General features: G+C 48.3%; 21 non-coding genes across 21 annotated transcripts; all 21 read right to left on the reverse strand.

Annotated features, from left to right (window-relative positions):
• Positions 1 to 327: 327 nt before the first annotated feature.
• On the reverse strand, positions 328 to 400 carry Trnaf-gaa (transfer RNA phenylalanine (anticodon GAA)). Its single transcript has one exon. It is a non-coding gene; the product is annotated as a tRNA-Phe (tRNA).
• Positions 401 to 1011: 611 nt separating this feature from the next.
• Positions 1012 to 1093, reverse strand: Trnas-uga (transfer RNA serine (anticodon UGA)). The gene has a single exon. It is a non-coding gene; the product is annotated as a tRNA-Ser (tRNA).
• Positions 1094 to 1783: 690 nt separating this feature from the next.
• Positions 1784 to 1865, reverse strand: Trnas-cga (transfer RNA serine (anticodon CGA)). The gene has a single exon. It is a non-coding gene; the product is annotated as a tRNA-Ser (tRNA).
• Positions 1866 to 2003: 138 nt separating this feature from the next.
• Positions 2004 to 2076, reverse strand: Trnak-uuu (transfer RNA lysine (anticodon UUU)). The gene has a single exon. It is a non-coding gene; the product is annotated as a tRNA-Lys (tRNA).
• A 539-nt stretch (positions 2077 to 2615) lies between these two features.
• Trnaf-gaa (transfer RNA phenylalanine (anticodon GAA)) lies at positions 2616 to 2688 on the reverse strand. Its single transcript has one exon. It is a non-coding gene; the product is annotated as a tRNA-Phe (tRNA).
• Positions 2689 to 3299: 611 nt separating this feature from the next.
• Trnas-uga (transfer RNA serine (anticodon UGA)) lies at positions 3300 to 3381 on the reverse strand. The gene has a single exon. It is a non-coding gene; the product is annotated as a tRNA-Ser (tRNA).
• Positions 3382 to 4071: 690 nt separating this feature from the next.
• On the reverse strand, positions 4072 to 4153 carry Trnas-cga (transfer RNA serine (anticodon CGA)). The gene has a single exon. It is a non-coding gene; the product is annotated as a tRNA-Ser (tRNA).
• Positions 4154 to 4291: 138 nt separating this feature from the next.
• Positions 4292 to 4364, reverse strand: Trnak-uuu (transfer RNA lysine (anticodon UUU)). The gene has a single exon. It is a non-coding gene; the product is annotated as a tRNA-Lys (tRNA).
• A 539-nt stretch (positions 4365 to 4903) lies between these two features.
• Trnaf-gaa (transfer RNA phenylalanine (anticodon GAA)) lies at positions 4904 to 4976 on the reverse strand. The gene has a single exon. It is a non-coding gene; the product is annotated as a tRNA-Phe (tRNA).
• Positions 4977 to 5587: 611 nt separating this feature from the next.
• On the reverse strand, positions 5588 to 5669 carry Trnas-uga (transfer RNA serine (anticodon UGA)). Its single transcript has one exon. It is a non-coding gene; the product is annotated as a tRNA-Ser (tRNA).
• Positions 5670 to 6360: 691 nt separating this feature from the next.
• Trnas-cga (transfer RNA serine (anticodon CGA)) lies at positions 6361 to 6442 on the reverse strand. The gene has a single exon. It is a non-coding gene; the product is annotated as a tRNA-Ser (tRNA).
• A 767-nt stretch (positions 6443 to 7209) lies between these two features.
• On the reverse strand, positions 7210 to 7282 carry Trnak-uuu (transfer RNA lysine (anticodon UUU)). Its single transcript has one exon. It is a non-coding gene; the product is annotated as a tRNA-Lys (tRNA).
• A 539-nt stretch (positions 7283 to 7821) lies between these two features.
• Positions 7822 to 7894, reverse strand: Trnaf-gaa (transfer RNA phenylalanine (anticodon GAA)). Its single transcript has one exon. It is a non-coding gene; the product is annotated as a tRNA-Phe (tRNA).
• A 611-nt stretch (positions 7895 to 8505) lies between these two features.
• On the reverse strand, positions 8506 to 8587 carry Trnas-uga (transfer RNA serine (anticodon UGA)). Its single transcript has one exon. It is a non-coding gene; the product is annotated as a tRNA-Ser (tRNA).
• Positions 8588 to 9277: 690 nt separating this feature from the next.
• On the reverse strand, positions 9278 to 9359 carry Trnas-cga (transfer RNA serine (anticodon CGA)). Its single transcript has one exon. It is a non-coding gene; the product is annotated as a tRNA-Ser (tRNA).
• A 766-nt stretch (positions 9360 to 10125) lies between these two features.
• Positions 10126 to 10198, reverse strand: Trnak-uuu (transfer RNA lysine (anticodon UUU)). The gene has a single exon. It is a non-coding gene; the product is annotated as a tRNA-Lys (tRNA).
• Positions 10199 to 10741: 543 nt separating this feature from the next.
• Positions 10742 to 10814, reverse strand: Trnaf-gaa (transfer RNA phenylalanine (anticodon GAA)). Its single transcript has one exon. It is a non-coding gene; the product is annotated as a tRNA-Phe (tRNA).
• Positions 10815 to 11425: 611 nt separating this feature from the next.
• Positions 11426 to 11507, reverse strand: Trnas-uga (transfer RNA serine (anticodon UGA)). Its single transcript has one exon. It is a non-coding gene; the product is annotated as a tRNA-Ser (tRNA).
• A 693-nt stretch (positions 11508 to 12200) lies between these two features.
• On the reverse strand, positions 12201 to 12282 carry Trnas-cga (transfer RNA serine (anticodon CGA)). Its single transcript has one exon. It is a non-coding gene; the product is annotated as a tRNA-Ser (tRNA).
• A 763-nt stretch (positions 12283 to 13045) lies between these two features.
• Trnak-uuu (transfer RNA lysine (anticodon UUU)) lies at positions 13046 to 13118 on the reverse strand. Its single transcript has one exon. It is a non-coding gene; the product is annotated as a tRNA-Lys (tRNA).
• A 539-nt stretch (positions 13119 to 13657) lies between these two features.
• On the reverse strand, positions 13658 to 13730 carry Trnaf-gaa (transfer RNA phenylalanine (anticodon GAA)). Its single transcript has one exon. It is a non-coding gene; the product is annotated as a tRNA-Phe (tRNA).
• Positions 13731 to 14030: the final 300 nt, after the last annotated feature.

The raw sequence follows: 14030 nt of genomic DNA on the forward strand, positions 1-14030 counted from the left end.
GAGCAGAGAATTTACGTGTTTTGTCGACACTCACTGGGCAATTGGAAAATTCACAAGCATTTCGAATGCAATGTTTCCCACGCTTTCGCTCATTTCACGGTTCCGTTGAAGACGTTCTTCACCACCTGACACAGAAAAAGGAATGCAGTCGGTAGGATATTTTTAATTCTTTTGCTTCTAAGGGAGTTAGTTATCTAGTAAGTTCCTCTTGTGGCATGCAATAGACAACCAGAACAGCTACAGGAGAGAGTCATTTTTGTTGTCAGCGGTAGTTGCATTATCACAAACGCAGAGTAATTCCATTGGCGTCGCATCAAAACGAGTACCTGCCGAAACCCGGGATCGAACCAGGGACCTTTAGATCTTCAGTCTAACGCTCTCCCAACTGAGCTATTTCGGCTGACGGCGAAGGTTGCCATTTGCATGTGTTCGTTCACTTCTGCCTCGTTGCCAATTTCACAGTCACCTTCGTCTGATAAGACACAGGGACGCTGAAGGGCGAGCAGCCGATGCAGTGAAGTTCCACACACATTTCTTCAGCTTCCGTCATCGTAACAAGCAAACATGTCGACTCGATTCGTGTGATATTGAATTCGCTGACTTGACGTGACGCCACGCTGACGCTAGAAAACCCGTGCTATATCGATGCCAGGGGCAACTCGTGTGCAGAGAACGAGACACAAGAAGGAGTGAGCCTCTCCACCATATGAGAGGCAGTATCTAGCAGATACACATGGTAAAACATTCGACTTGCGTTAGCTCATAAATTGCTACACGTCATCGTCTGCAAGCTAAAATGGACACATCTGCACTGCCCAGTGAGGCGACACTTGTACTAACACCTGGTGGACGGCTGTGAGACGAGGAGATGAGCTGCGGCTTCTGGGCGCGACTGTAACGCTGCGCCCTCGATCAAATAACACTGCACATTGCTGGTGACCCACGTGTTTAGTAGTGACGCAACTGCTAGGATGCAGCTCAACGTCCGCCTTTTGAGAGCGAGAAAATTTTCGCAGTCGGCAGGACTCGAACCTACGCTCCCAGAGGGAATCTGATTTCAAGTCAGACGCCTTAACCACTCGGCCACGACTGCCGGTGGCGGAAGCGACTCCCGACAAGTCAAACCGCCATCTTTAGAAGCAATCTGATGGCAGAAAACGGCGTGGCCTCACTCTTTGCTGTAGGGTTTCCATTAGCCGTTACGAAAGTGTACTAATTTTCGCCCAGACAGGGACTTGAACCCAGGACCCTTCGGTTGAAAACCTAACGCTCTACCGACTCAGCTATGCGGGCCCACGCACGAGCATTATCGTACAGCTGCGTGGTGTGCGAGTGTTTCGCATGTCGTAATTGCTGGCTTATGGCTCCAATGGCGACTTCACCGACTTCCCACTGACGCACCGCTGACGCTAGTTTTCTGTCGTCTTAAAACGATGGACATACCTCCAAGCAGCTGCGAGATCTTAAGAAAAGAAAAAAAAAAAAAAAACGCTGCACTACTGCTTTTGCCGCACTCGAATGATTGAAATTGCGATTCTTAAAAAGAAAATGAAATTTTCGAGCACATCTGTGTACTCACCATCTCAGCGACGGCTTTCTGCAGTCCCAGCGTCAGTGCGAGGTGAACCGATAGGCACAGTAAGCAGCGGTCGTCGCGAAAACTCAGTATTCTTAAAACGGAAATTTTCGTCTTGTTGAGAATGGCGTCACTGGTTGCACCCGCATTCGCCCACGCATGTCACATGTGTGCGAAAACGTTTGCTCCTCTTTACGCAAAATCGCACGCAGCCGGTAGGATTCGAACCTACGCTCCCAGAGGGAATCTGATTTCGAGTCAGACGCCTTAACCACTCGGCCACGACTGCCGTTAGCGCGGTGTTCTCCCGACACATGCAACTGCTACCGTATAAAACGCTGTGGTGTCAGAAAACGGCGTAGCTGCATTATTTTCCGTAGCGTTTCCACCGCTACCAGACGAATCGCTACCAAAGTATTAAAATTTCCGCCCGGACAGGGACTTGAACCCTGGACCCTTAGGTTAAAAGCCTAATGCTCTACCGACTGAGCTATCCGGGCTCACACAAGGCTGCAAAATCTCCTACGATGCACAACTATACATTGACTCATGTCCTTTACTGTTGTGCAATCGCTGCATGGGGCCGTTACTAATAAAACGTCGCCTAAATGCTGTCTACAAACTTATCGCGCTAAGCCCGTAACACACTATCGAAGACTGCTGACACACGATGCAACAACAAATTGCACCAGTTGTTACGTCTCATACGTTGGAGCAGAGAATTTACGTGTTTTGTCGACACTCACTGGGCAATTGGAAAATTCACAAGCATTTCGAATGCAATGTTTCCCACGCTTTCGCTCATTTCACGGTTCCGTTGAAGACGTTCTTCACCACCTGACACAGAAAAAGGAATGCAGTCGGTAGGATATTTTTAATTCTTTTGCTTCTAAGGGAGTTAGTTATCTAGTAAGTTCCTCTTGTGGCATGCAATAGACAACCAGAACAGCTACAGGAGAGAGTCATTTTTGTTGTCAGCGGTAGTTGCATTATCACAAACGCAGAGTAATTCCATTGGCGTCGCATCAAAACGAGTACCTGCCGAAACCCGGGATCGAACCAGGGACCTTTAGATCTTCAGTCTAACGCTCTCCCAACTGAGCTATTTCGGCTGACGGCGAAGGTTGCCATTTGCATGTGTTCGTTCACTTCTGCCTCGTTGCCAATTTCACAGTCACCTTCGTCTGATAAGACACAGGGACGCTGAAGGGCGAGCAGCCGATGCAGTGAAGTTCCACACACATTTCTTCAGCTTCCGTCATCGTAACAAGCAAACATGTCGACTCGATTCGTGTGATATTGAATTCGCTGACTTGACGTGACGCCACGCTGACGCTAGAAAACCCGTGCTATATCGATGCCAGGGGCAACTCGTGTGCAGAGAACGAGACACAAGAAGGAGTGAGCCTCTCCACCATATGAGAGGCAGTATCTAGCAGATACACATGGTAAAACATTCGACTTGCGTTAGCTCATAAATTGCTACACGTCATCGTCTGCAAGCTAAAATGGACACATCTGCACTGCCCAGTGAGGCGACACTTGTACTAACACCTGGTGGACGGCTGTGAGACGAGGAGATGAGCTGCGGCTTCTGGGCGCGACTGTAACGCTGCGCCCTCGATCAAATAACACTGCACATTGCTGGTGACCCACGTGTTTAGTAGTGACGCAACTGCTAGGATGCAGCTCAACGTCCGCCTTTTGAGAGCGAGAAAATTTTCGCAGTCGGCAGGACTCGAACCTACGCTCCCAGAGGGAATCTGATTTCAAGTCAGACGCCTTAACCACTCGGCCACGACTGCCGGTGGCGGAAGCGACTCCCGACAAGTCAAACCGCCATCTTTAGAAGCAATCTGATGGCAGAAAACGGCGTGGCCTCACTCTTTGCTGTAGGGTTTCCATTAGCCGTTACGAAAGTGTACTAATTTTCGCCCAGACAGGGACTTGAACCCAGGACCCTTCGGTTGAAAACCTAACGCTCTACCGACTCAGCTATGCGGGCCCACGCACGAGCATTATCGTACAGCTGCGTGGTGTGCGAGTGTTTCGCATGTCGTAATTGCTGGCTTATGGCTCCAATGGCGACTTCACCGACTTCCCACTGACGCACCGCTGACGCTAGTTTTCTGTCGTCTTAAAACGATGGACATACCTCCAAGCAGCTGCGAGATCTTAAGAAAAGAAAAAAAAAAAAAAAACGCTGCACTACTGCTTTTGCCGCACTCGAATGATTGAAATTGCGATTCTTAAAAAGAAAATGAAATTTTCGAGCACATCTGTGTACTCACCATCTCAGCGACGGCTTTCTGCAGTCCCAGCGTCAGTGCGAGGTGAACCGATAGGCACAGTAAGCAGCGGTCGTCGCGAAAACTCAGTATTCTTAAAACGGAAATTTTCGTCTTGTTGAGAATGGCGTCACTGGTTGCACCCGCATTCGCCCACGCATGTCACATGTGTGCGAAAACGTTTGCTCCTCTTTACGCAAAATCGCACGCAGCCGGTAGGATTCGAACCTACGCTCCCAGAGGGAATCTGATTTCGAGTCAGACGCCTTAACCACTCGGCCACGACTGCCGTTAGCGCGGTGTTCTCCCGACACATGCAACTGCTACCGTATAAAACGCTGTGGTGTCAGAAAACGGCGTAGCTGCATTATTTTCCGTAGCGTTTCCACCGCTACCAGACGAATCGCTACCAAAGTATTAAAATTTCCGCCCGGACAGGGACTTGAACCCTGGACCCTTAGGTTAAAAGCCTAATGCTCTACCGACTGAGCTATCCGGGCTCACACAAGGCTGCAAAATCTCCTACGATGCACAACTATACATTGACTCATGTCCTTTACTGTTGTGCAATCGCTGCATGGGGCCGTTACTAATAAAACGTCGCCTAAATGCTGTCTACAAACTTATCGCGCTAAGCCCGTAACACACTATCGAAGACTGCTGACACACGATGCAACAACAAATTGCACCAGTTGTTACGTCTCATACGTTGGAGCAGAGAATTTACGTGTTTTGTCGACACTCACTGGGCAATTGGAAAATTCACAAGCATTTCGAATGCAATGTTTCCCACGCTTTCGCTCATTTCACGGTTCCGTTGAAGACGTTCTTCACCACCTGACACAGAAAAAGGAATGCAGTCGGTAGGATATTTTTAATTCTTTTGCTTCTAAGGGAGTTAGTTATCTAGTAAGTTCCTCTTGTGGCATGCAATAGACAACCAGAACAGCTACAGGAGAGAGTCATTTTTGTTGTCAGCGGTAGTTGCATTATCACAAACGCAGAGTAATTCCATTGGCGTCGCATCAAAACGAGTACCTGCCGAAACCCGGGATCGAACCAGGGACCTTTAGATCTTCAGTCTAACGCTCTCCCAACTGAGCTATTTCGGCTGACGGCGAAGGTTGCCATTTGCATGTGTTCGTTCACTTCTGCCTCGTTGCCAATTTCACAGTCACCTTCGTCTGATAAGACACAGGGACGCTGAAGGGCGAGCAGCCGATGCAGTGAAGTTCCACACACATTTCTTCAGCTTCCGTCATCGTAACAAGCAAACATGTCGACTCGATTCGTGTGATATTGAATTCGCTGACTTGACGTGACGCCACGCTGACGCTAGAAAACCCGTGCTATATCGATGCCAGGGGCAACTCGTGTGCAGAGAACGAGACACAAGAAGGAGTGAGCCTCTCCACCATATGAGAGGCAGTATCTAGCAGATACACATGGTAAAACATTCGACTTGCGTTAGCTCATAAATTGCTACACGTCATCGTCTGCAAGCTAAAATGGACACATCTGCACTGCCCAGTGAGGCGACACTTGTACTAACACCTGGTGGACGGCTGTGAGACGAGGAGATGAGCTGCGGCTTCTGGGCGCGACTGTAACGCTGCGCCCTCGATCAAATAACACTGCACATTGCTGGTGACCCACGTGTTTAGTAGTGACGCAACTGCTAGGATGCAGCTCAACGTCCGCCTTTTGAGAGCGAGAAAATTTTCGCAGTCGGCAGGACTCGAACCTACGCTCCCAGAGGGAATCTGATTTCAAGTCAGACGCCTTAACCACTCGGCCACGACTGCCGGTGGCGGAAGCGACTCCCGACAAGTCAAACCGCCATCTTTAGAAGCAATCTGATGGCAGAAAACGGCGTGGCCTCACTCTTTGCTGTAGGGTTTCCATTAGCCGTTACGAAAGTGTACTAATTTTCGCCCAGACAGGGACTTGAACCCAGGACCCTTCGGTTGAAAACCTAACGCTCTACCGACTCAGCTATGCGGGCCCACGCACGAGCATTATCGTACAGCTGCGTGGTGTGCGAGTGTTTCGCATGTCGTAATTGCTGGCTTATGGCTCCAATGGCGACTTCACCGACTTCCCACTGACGCACCGCTGACGCTAGTTTTCTGTCGTCTTAAAACGATGGACATACCTCCAAGCAGCTGCGAGATCTTAAGAAAAGAAAAAAAAAAAAAAAAACGCTGCACTACTGCTTTTGCCGCACTCGAATGATTGAAATTGCGATTCTTAAAAAGAAAATGAAATTTTCGAGCACATCTGTGTACTCACCATCTCAGCGACGGCTTTCTGCAGTCCCAGCGTCAGTGCGAGGTGAACCGATAGGCACAGTAAGCAGCGGTCGTCGCGAAAACTCAGTATTCTTAAAACGGAAATTTTCGTCTTGTTGAGAATGGCGTCACTGGTTGCACCCGCATTCGCCCACGCATGTCACATGTGTGCGAAAACGTTTGCTCCTCTTTACGCAAAATCGCACGCAGCCGGTAGGATTCGAACCTACGCTCCCAGAGGGAATCTGATTTCGAGTCAGACGCCTTAACCACTCGGCCACGACTGCCGTTAGCGCGGTGTTCTCCCGACACATGCAACTGCTACCGTATAAAACGCTGTGGTGTCAGAAAACGGCGTAGCTGCATTATTTTCCGTAGCGTTTCCACCGCTACCAGACGAATCGCTACCAAAGTATTAAAATTTCCGCCCGGACAGGGACTTGAACCCTGGACCCTTAGGTTAAAAGCCTAATGCTCTACCGACTTTTTTTTTTTTTTTTTTTTTTTTTTTTTTTTTTTTTTTTTTTCACTTTATCTCCCACGACCACGCAGAACTGCACACTACGGATACGCCGCTATCCCTTATGGGAAGAACAATATCAATTCTGTCGCTACATTCTATTCTAGCGTCCAAGCTACCTCCCCGTTCCCACTACATTTAAAGTATCCCGCTACTACATAGCTTCCCCACAGATTTGAATACAATATTACAAGGAGTCTCACCAGCAACGCACAGTAAATAAAGTTCAAAGGAAAACACACGGGACAAAAGAATTATGCAGGGAACGCAGTCCTCCTTGGAGCAACCAAACTTTTACAAGTTTATCTAAGTTTTCGTACTACAGGATCTGGTTATAACATTCGCCACTTCTGTTTGATTTCGAGTCAGACGCCTTAACCACTCGGCCACGACTGCCGTTAGCGCGGTGTTCTCCCGACACATGCAACTGCTACCGTATAAAACGCTGTGGTGTCAGAAAACGGCGTAGCTGCATTATTTTCCGTAGCGTTTCCACCGCTACCAGACGAATCGCTACCAAAGTATTAAAATTTCCGCCCGGACAGGGACTTGAACCCTGGACCCTTAGGTTAAAAGCCTAATGCTCTACCGACTGAGCTATCCGGGCTCACACAAAGCTGCAAAATCTCCTACGATGCACAACTATACATTGACTCATGTCCTTTACTGTTGTGCAATCGCTGCATGGGGCCGTTACTAATAAAACGTCGCCTAAATGCTGTCTACAAACTTATCGCGCTAAGCCCGTAACACACTATCGAAGACTGCTGACACACGATGCAACAACAAATTGCACCAGTTGTTACGTCTCATACGTTGGAGCAGAGAATTTACGTGTTTTGTCGACACTCACTGGGCAATTGGAAAATTCACAAGCATTTCGAATGCAATGTTTCCCACGCTTTCGCTCATTTCACGGTTCCGTTGAAGACGTTCTTCACCACCTGACACAGAAAAAGGAATGCAGTCGGTAGGATATTTTTAATTCTTTTGCTTCTAAGGGAGTTAGTTATCTAGTAAGTTCCTCTTGTGGCATGCAATAGACAACCAGAACAGCTACAGGAGAGAGTCATTTTTGTTGTCAGCGGTAGTTGCATTATCACAAACGCAGAGTAATTCCATTGGCGTCGCATCAAAACGAGTACCTGCCGAAACCCGGGATCGAACCAGGGACCTTTAGATCTTCAGTCTAACGCTCTCCCAACTGAGCTATTTCGGCTGACGGCGAAGGTTGCCATTTGCATGTGTTCGTTCACTTCTGCCTCGTTGCCAATTTCACAGTCACCTTCGTCTGATAAGACACAGGGACGCTGAAGGGCGAGCAGCCGATGCAGTGAAGTTCCACACACATTTCTTCAGCTTCCGTCATCGTAACAAGCAAACATGTCGACTCGATTCGTGTGATATTGAATTCGCTGACTTGACGTGACGCCACGCTGACGCTAGAAAACCCGTGCTATATCGATGCCAGGGGCAACTCGTGTGCAGAGAACGAGACACAAGAAGGAGTGAGCCTCTCCACCATATGAGAGGCAGTATCTAGCAGATACACATGGTAAAACATTCGACTTGCGTTAGCTCATAAATTGCTACACGTCATCGTCTGCAAGCTAAAATGGACACATCTGCACTGCCCAGTGAGGCGACACTTGTACTAACACCTGGTGGACGGCTGTGAGACGAGGAGATGAGCTGCGGCTTCTGGGCGCGACTGTAACGCTGCGCCCTCGATCAAATAACACTGCACATTGCTGGTGACCCACGTGTTTAGTAGTGACGCAACTGCTAGGATGCAGCTCAACGTCCGCCTTTTGAGAGCGAGAAAATTTTCGCAGTCGGCAGGACTCGAACCTACGCTCCCAGAGGGAATCTGATTTCAAGTCAGACGCCTTAACCACTCGGCCACGACTGCCGGTGGCGGAAGCGACTCCCGACAAGTCAAACCGCCATCTTTAGAAGCAATCTGATGGCAGAAAACGGCGTGGCCTCACTCTTTGCTGTAGGGTTTCCATTAGCCGTTACGAAAGTGTACTAATTTTCGCCCAGACAGGGACTTGAACCCAGGACCCTTCGGTTGAAAACCTAACGCTCTACCGACTCAGCTATGCGGGCCCACGCACGAGCATTATCGTACAGCTGCGTGGTGTGCGAGTGTTTCGCATGTCGTAATTGCTGGCTTATGGCTCCAATGGCGACTTCACCGACTTCCCACTGACGCACCGCTGACGCTAGTTTTCTGTCGTCTTAAAACGATGGACATACCTCCAAGCAGCTGCGAGATCTTAAGAAAAGAAAAAAAAAAAAAAAACGCTGCACTACTGCTTTTGCCGCACTCGAATGATTGAAATTGCGATTCTTAAAAAGAAAATGAAATTTTCGAGCACATCTGTGTACTCACCATCTCAGCGACGGCTTTCTGCAGTCCCAGCGTCAGTGCGAGGTGAACCGATAGGCACAGTAAGCAGCGGTCGTCGCGAAAACTCAGTATTCTTAAAACGGAAATTTTCGTCTTGTTGAGAATGGCGTCACTGGTTGCACCCGCATTCGCCCACGCATGTCACATGTGTGCGAAAACGTTTGCTCCTCTTTACGCAAAATCGCACGCAGCCGGTAGGATTCGAACCTACGCTCCCAGAGGGAATCTGATTTCGAGTCAGACGCCTTAACCACTCGGCCACGACTGCCGTTAGCGCGGTGTTCTCCCGACACATGCAACTGCTACCGTATAAAACGCTGTGGTGTCAGAAAACGGCGTAGCTGCATTATTTTCCGTAGCGTTTCCACCGCTACCAGACGAATCGCTACCAAAGTATTAAAATTTCCGCCCGGACAGGGACTTGAACCCTGGACCCTTAGGTTAAAAGCCTAATGCTCTACCGACTTTTTTTTTTTTTTTTTTTTTTTTTTTTTTTTTTTTTTTTTTTCACTTTATCTCCACGACCACGCAGAACTGCACACTACGGATACGCCGCTATCCCTTATGGGAAGAACAATATCAATTCTGTCGCTACATTCTATTCTAGCGTCCAAGCTACCTCCCCGTTCCCACTACATTTAAAGTATCCCGCTACTACATAGCTTCCCCACAGATTTGAATACAATATTACAAGGAGTCTCACCAGCAACGCACAGTAAATAAAGTTCAAAGGAAAACACACGGGACAAAAGAATTATGCAGGGAACGCAGTCCTCCTTGGAGCAACCAAACTTTTACAAGTTTATCTAAGTTTTCGTACTACAGGATCTGGTTATAACATTCGCCACTTCTGTTTGATTTCGAGTCAGACGCCTTAACCACTCGGCCACGACTGCCGTTAGCGCGGTGTTCTCCCGACACATGCAACTGCTACCGTATAAAACGCTGTGGTGTCAGAAAACGGCGTAGCTGCATTATTTTCCGTAGCGTTTCCACCGCTACCAGACGAATCGCTACCAAAGTATTAAAATTTCCGCCCGGACAGGGACTTGAACCCTGGACCCTTAGGTTAAAAGCCTAATGCTCTACCGACTGAGCTATCCGGGCTCACACAAAGCTGCAAAATCTCCTACGATGCACAACTATACATTGACTCATGTCCTTTACTGTTGTGCAATCGCTGCATGGGGCCGTTACTAATAAAACGTCGCCTAAATGCTGTCTACAAACTTATCGCGCTAAGCCCGTAACACACTATCGATCGAAGACTGCTGACACACGATGCAACAACAAATTGCACCAGTTGTTACGTCTCATACGTTGGAGCAGAGAATTTACGTGTTTTGTCGACACTCACTGGGCAATTGGAAAATTCACAAGCATTTCGAATGCAATGTTTCCCACGCTTTCGCTCATTTCACGGTTCCGTTGAAGACGTTCTTCACCACCTGACACAGAAAAAGGAATGCAGTCGGTAGGATATTTTTAATTCTTTTGCTTCTAAGGGAGTTAGTTATCTAGTAAGTTCCTCTTGTGGCATGCAATAGACAACCAGAACAGCTACAGGAGAGAGTCATTTTTGTTGTCAGCGGTAGTTGCATTATCACAAACGCAGAGTAATTCCATTGGCGTCGCATCAAAACGAGTACCTGCCGAAACCCGGGATCGAACCAGGGACCTTTAGATCTTCAGTCTAACGCTCTCCCAACTGAGCTATTTCGGCTGACGGCGAAGGTTGCCATTTGCATGTGTTCGTTCACTTCTGCCTCGTTGCCAATTTCACAGTCACCTTCGTCTGATAAGACACAGGGACGCTGAAGGGCGAGCAGCCGATGCAGTGAAGTTCCACACACATTTCTTCAGCTTCCGTCATCGTAACAAGCAAACATGTCGACTCGATTCGTGTGATATTGAATTCGCTGACTTGACGTGACGCCACGCTGACGCTAGAAAACCCGTGCTATATCGATGCCAGGGGCAACTCGTGTGCAGAGAACGAGACACAAGAAGGAGTGAGCCTCTCCACCATATGAGAGGCAGTATCTAGCAGATACACATGGTAAAACATTCGACTTGCGTTAGCTCATAAATTGCTACACGTCATCGTCTGCAAGCTAAAATGGACACATCTGCACTGCCCAGTGAGGCGACACTTGTACTAACACCTGGTGGACGGCTGTGAGACGAGGAGATGAGCTGCGGCTTCTGGGCGCGACTGTAACGCTGCGCCCTCGATCAAATAACACTGCACATTGCTGGTGACCCACGTGTTTAGTAGTGACGCAACTGCTAGGATGCAGCTCAACGTCCGCCTTTTGAGAGCGAGAAAATTTTCGCAGTCGGCAGGACTCGAACCTACGCTCCCAGAGGGAATCTGATTTCAAGTCAGACGCCTTAACCACTCGGCCACGACTGCCGGTGGCGGAAGCGACTCCCGACAAGTCAAACCGCCATCTTTAGAAGCAATCTGATGGCAGAAAGCGGCGTGGCCTCACTCTTTGCTGTAGGGTTTCCATTAGCCGTTACGAAAGTGTACTAATTTTCGCCCAGACAGGGACTTGAACCCAGGACCCTTCAGTTGAAAACCTAACGCTCTACCGACTCAGCTATGCGGGCCCACGCACGAGCATTATCGTACAGCTGCGTGGTGTGCGAGTGTTTCGCATGTCGTAATTGCTGGCTTATGGCTCCAATGGCGACTTCACCGACTTCCCACTGACGCACCGCTGACGCTAGTTTTCTGTCGTCTTAAAACGATGGACATACCTCCAAGCAGCTGCGAGATCTTAAGAAAAGAAAAAAAAAAAAAAAAAACGCTGCACTACTGCTTTTGCCGCACTCGAATGATTGAAATTGCGATTCTTAAAAAGAAAATGAAATTTTCGAGCACATCTGTGTACTCACCATCTCAGCGACGGCTTTCTGCAGTCCCAGCGTCAGTGCGAGGTGAACCGATAGGCACAGTAAGCAGCGGTCGTCGCGAAAAACTCAGTATTCTTAAAACGGAAATTTTCGTCTTGTTGAGAATGGCGTCACTGGTTGCACCCGCATTCGCCCACGCATGTCACATGTGTGCGAAAACGTTTGCTCCTCTTTACGCAAAATCGCACGCAGCCGGTAGGATTCGAACCTACGCTCCCAGAGGGAATCTGATTTCGAGTCAGACGCCTTAACCACTCGGCCACGACTGCCGTTAGCGCGGTGTTCTCCCGACACATGCAACTGCTACCGTATAAAACGCTGTGGTGTCAGAAAACGGCGTAGCTGCATTATTTTCCGTAGCGTTTCCACCGCTACCAGACGAATCGCTACCAAAGTATTAAAATTTCCGCCCGGACAGGGGACTTGAACCCTGGACCCTTAGGTTAAAAGCCTAATGCTCTACCGACTTTTTTTTTTTTTTTTTTTTTTTTTTTTTTTTTTTTTTCACTTTATCTCCCACGACCACGCAGAACTGCACACTACGGATACGCCGCTATCCCTTATGGGAAGAACAATATCAATTCTGTCGCTACATTCTATTCTAGCGTCCAAGCTACCTCCCCGTTCCCACTACATTTAAAGTATCCCGCTACTACATAGCTTCCCCACAGATTTGAATACAATATTACAAGGAGTCTCACCAGCAACGCACAGTAAATAAAGTTCAAAGGAAAACACACGGGACAAAAGAATTATGCAGGGAACGCAGTCCTCCTTGGAGCAACCAAACTTTTACAAGTTTATCTAAGTTTTCGTACTACAGGATCTGGTTATAACATTCGCCACTTCTGTTTGATTTCGAGTCAGACGCCTTAACCACTCGGCCACGACTGCCGTTAGCGCGGTGTTCTCCCGACACATGCAACTGCTACCGTATAAAACGCTGTGGTGTCAGAAAACGGCGTAGCTGCATTATTTTCCGTAGCGTTTCCACCGCTACCAGACGAATCGCTACCAAAGTATTAAAATTTCCGCCCGGACAGGGACTTGAACCCTGGACCCTTAGGTTAAAAGCCTAATGCTCTACCGACTGAGCTATCCGGGCTCACACAAAGCTGCAAAATCTCCTACGATGCACAACTATACATTGACTCATGTCCTTTACTGTTGTGCAATCGCTGCATGGGGCCGTTACTAATAAAACGTCGCCTAAATGCTGTCTACAAACTTATCGCGCTAAGCCCGTAACACACTATCGAAGACTGCTGACACACGATGCAACAACAAATTGCACCAGTTGTTACGTCTCATACGTTGGAGCAGAGAATTTACGTGTTTTGTCGACACTCACTGGGCAATTGGAAAATTCACAAGCATTTCGAATGCAATGTTTCCCACGCTTTCGCTCATTTCACGGTTCCGTTGAAGACGTTCTTCACCACCTGACACAGAAAAAGGAATGCAGTCGGTAGGATATTTTTAATTCTTTTGCTTCTAAGGGAGTTAGTTATCTAGTAAGTTCCTCTTGTGGCATGCAATAGACAACCAGAACAGCTACAGGAGAGAGTCATTTTTGTTGTCAGCGGTAGTTGCATTATCACAAACGCAGAGTAATTCCATTGGCGTCGCATCAAAACGAGTACCTGCCGAAACCCGGGATCGAACCAGGGACCTTTAGATCTTCAGTCTAACGCTCTCCCAACTGAGCTATTTCGGCTGACGGCGAAGGTTGCCATTTGCATGTGTTCGTTCACTTCTGCCTCGTTGCCAATTTCACAGTCACCTTCGTCTGATAAGACACAGGGACGCTGAAGGGCGAGCAGCCGATGCAGTGAAGTTCCACACACATTTCTTCAGCTTCCGTCATCGTAACAAGCAAACATGTCGACTCGATTCGTGTGATATTGAATTCGCTGACTTGACGTGACGCCACGCTGACGCTAGAAAACCCCGTGCTATATCGATGCCAGGGGCAACTCGTGTGCAGAGAACGAGACACAAGAAGGAGTGAGCCTCT

This window comes from Schistocerca cancellata, unplaced genomic scaffold (genome assembly GCF_023864275.1).
Source record: "Schistocerca cancellata isolate TAMUIC-IGC-003103 unplaced genomic scaffold, iqSchCanc2.1 HiC_scaffold_412, whole genome shotgun sequence".
Lineage (NCBI taxonomy): Eukaryota > Metazoa > Arthropoda > Insecta > Orthoptera > Acrididae > Schistocerca > Schistocerca cancellata.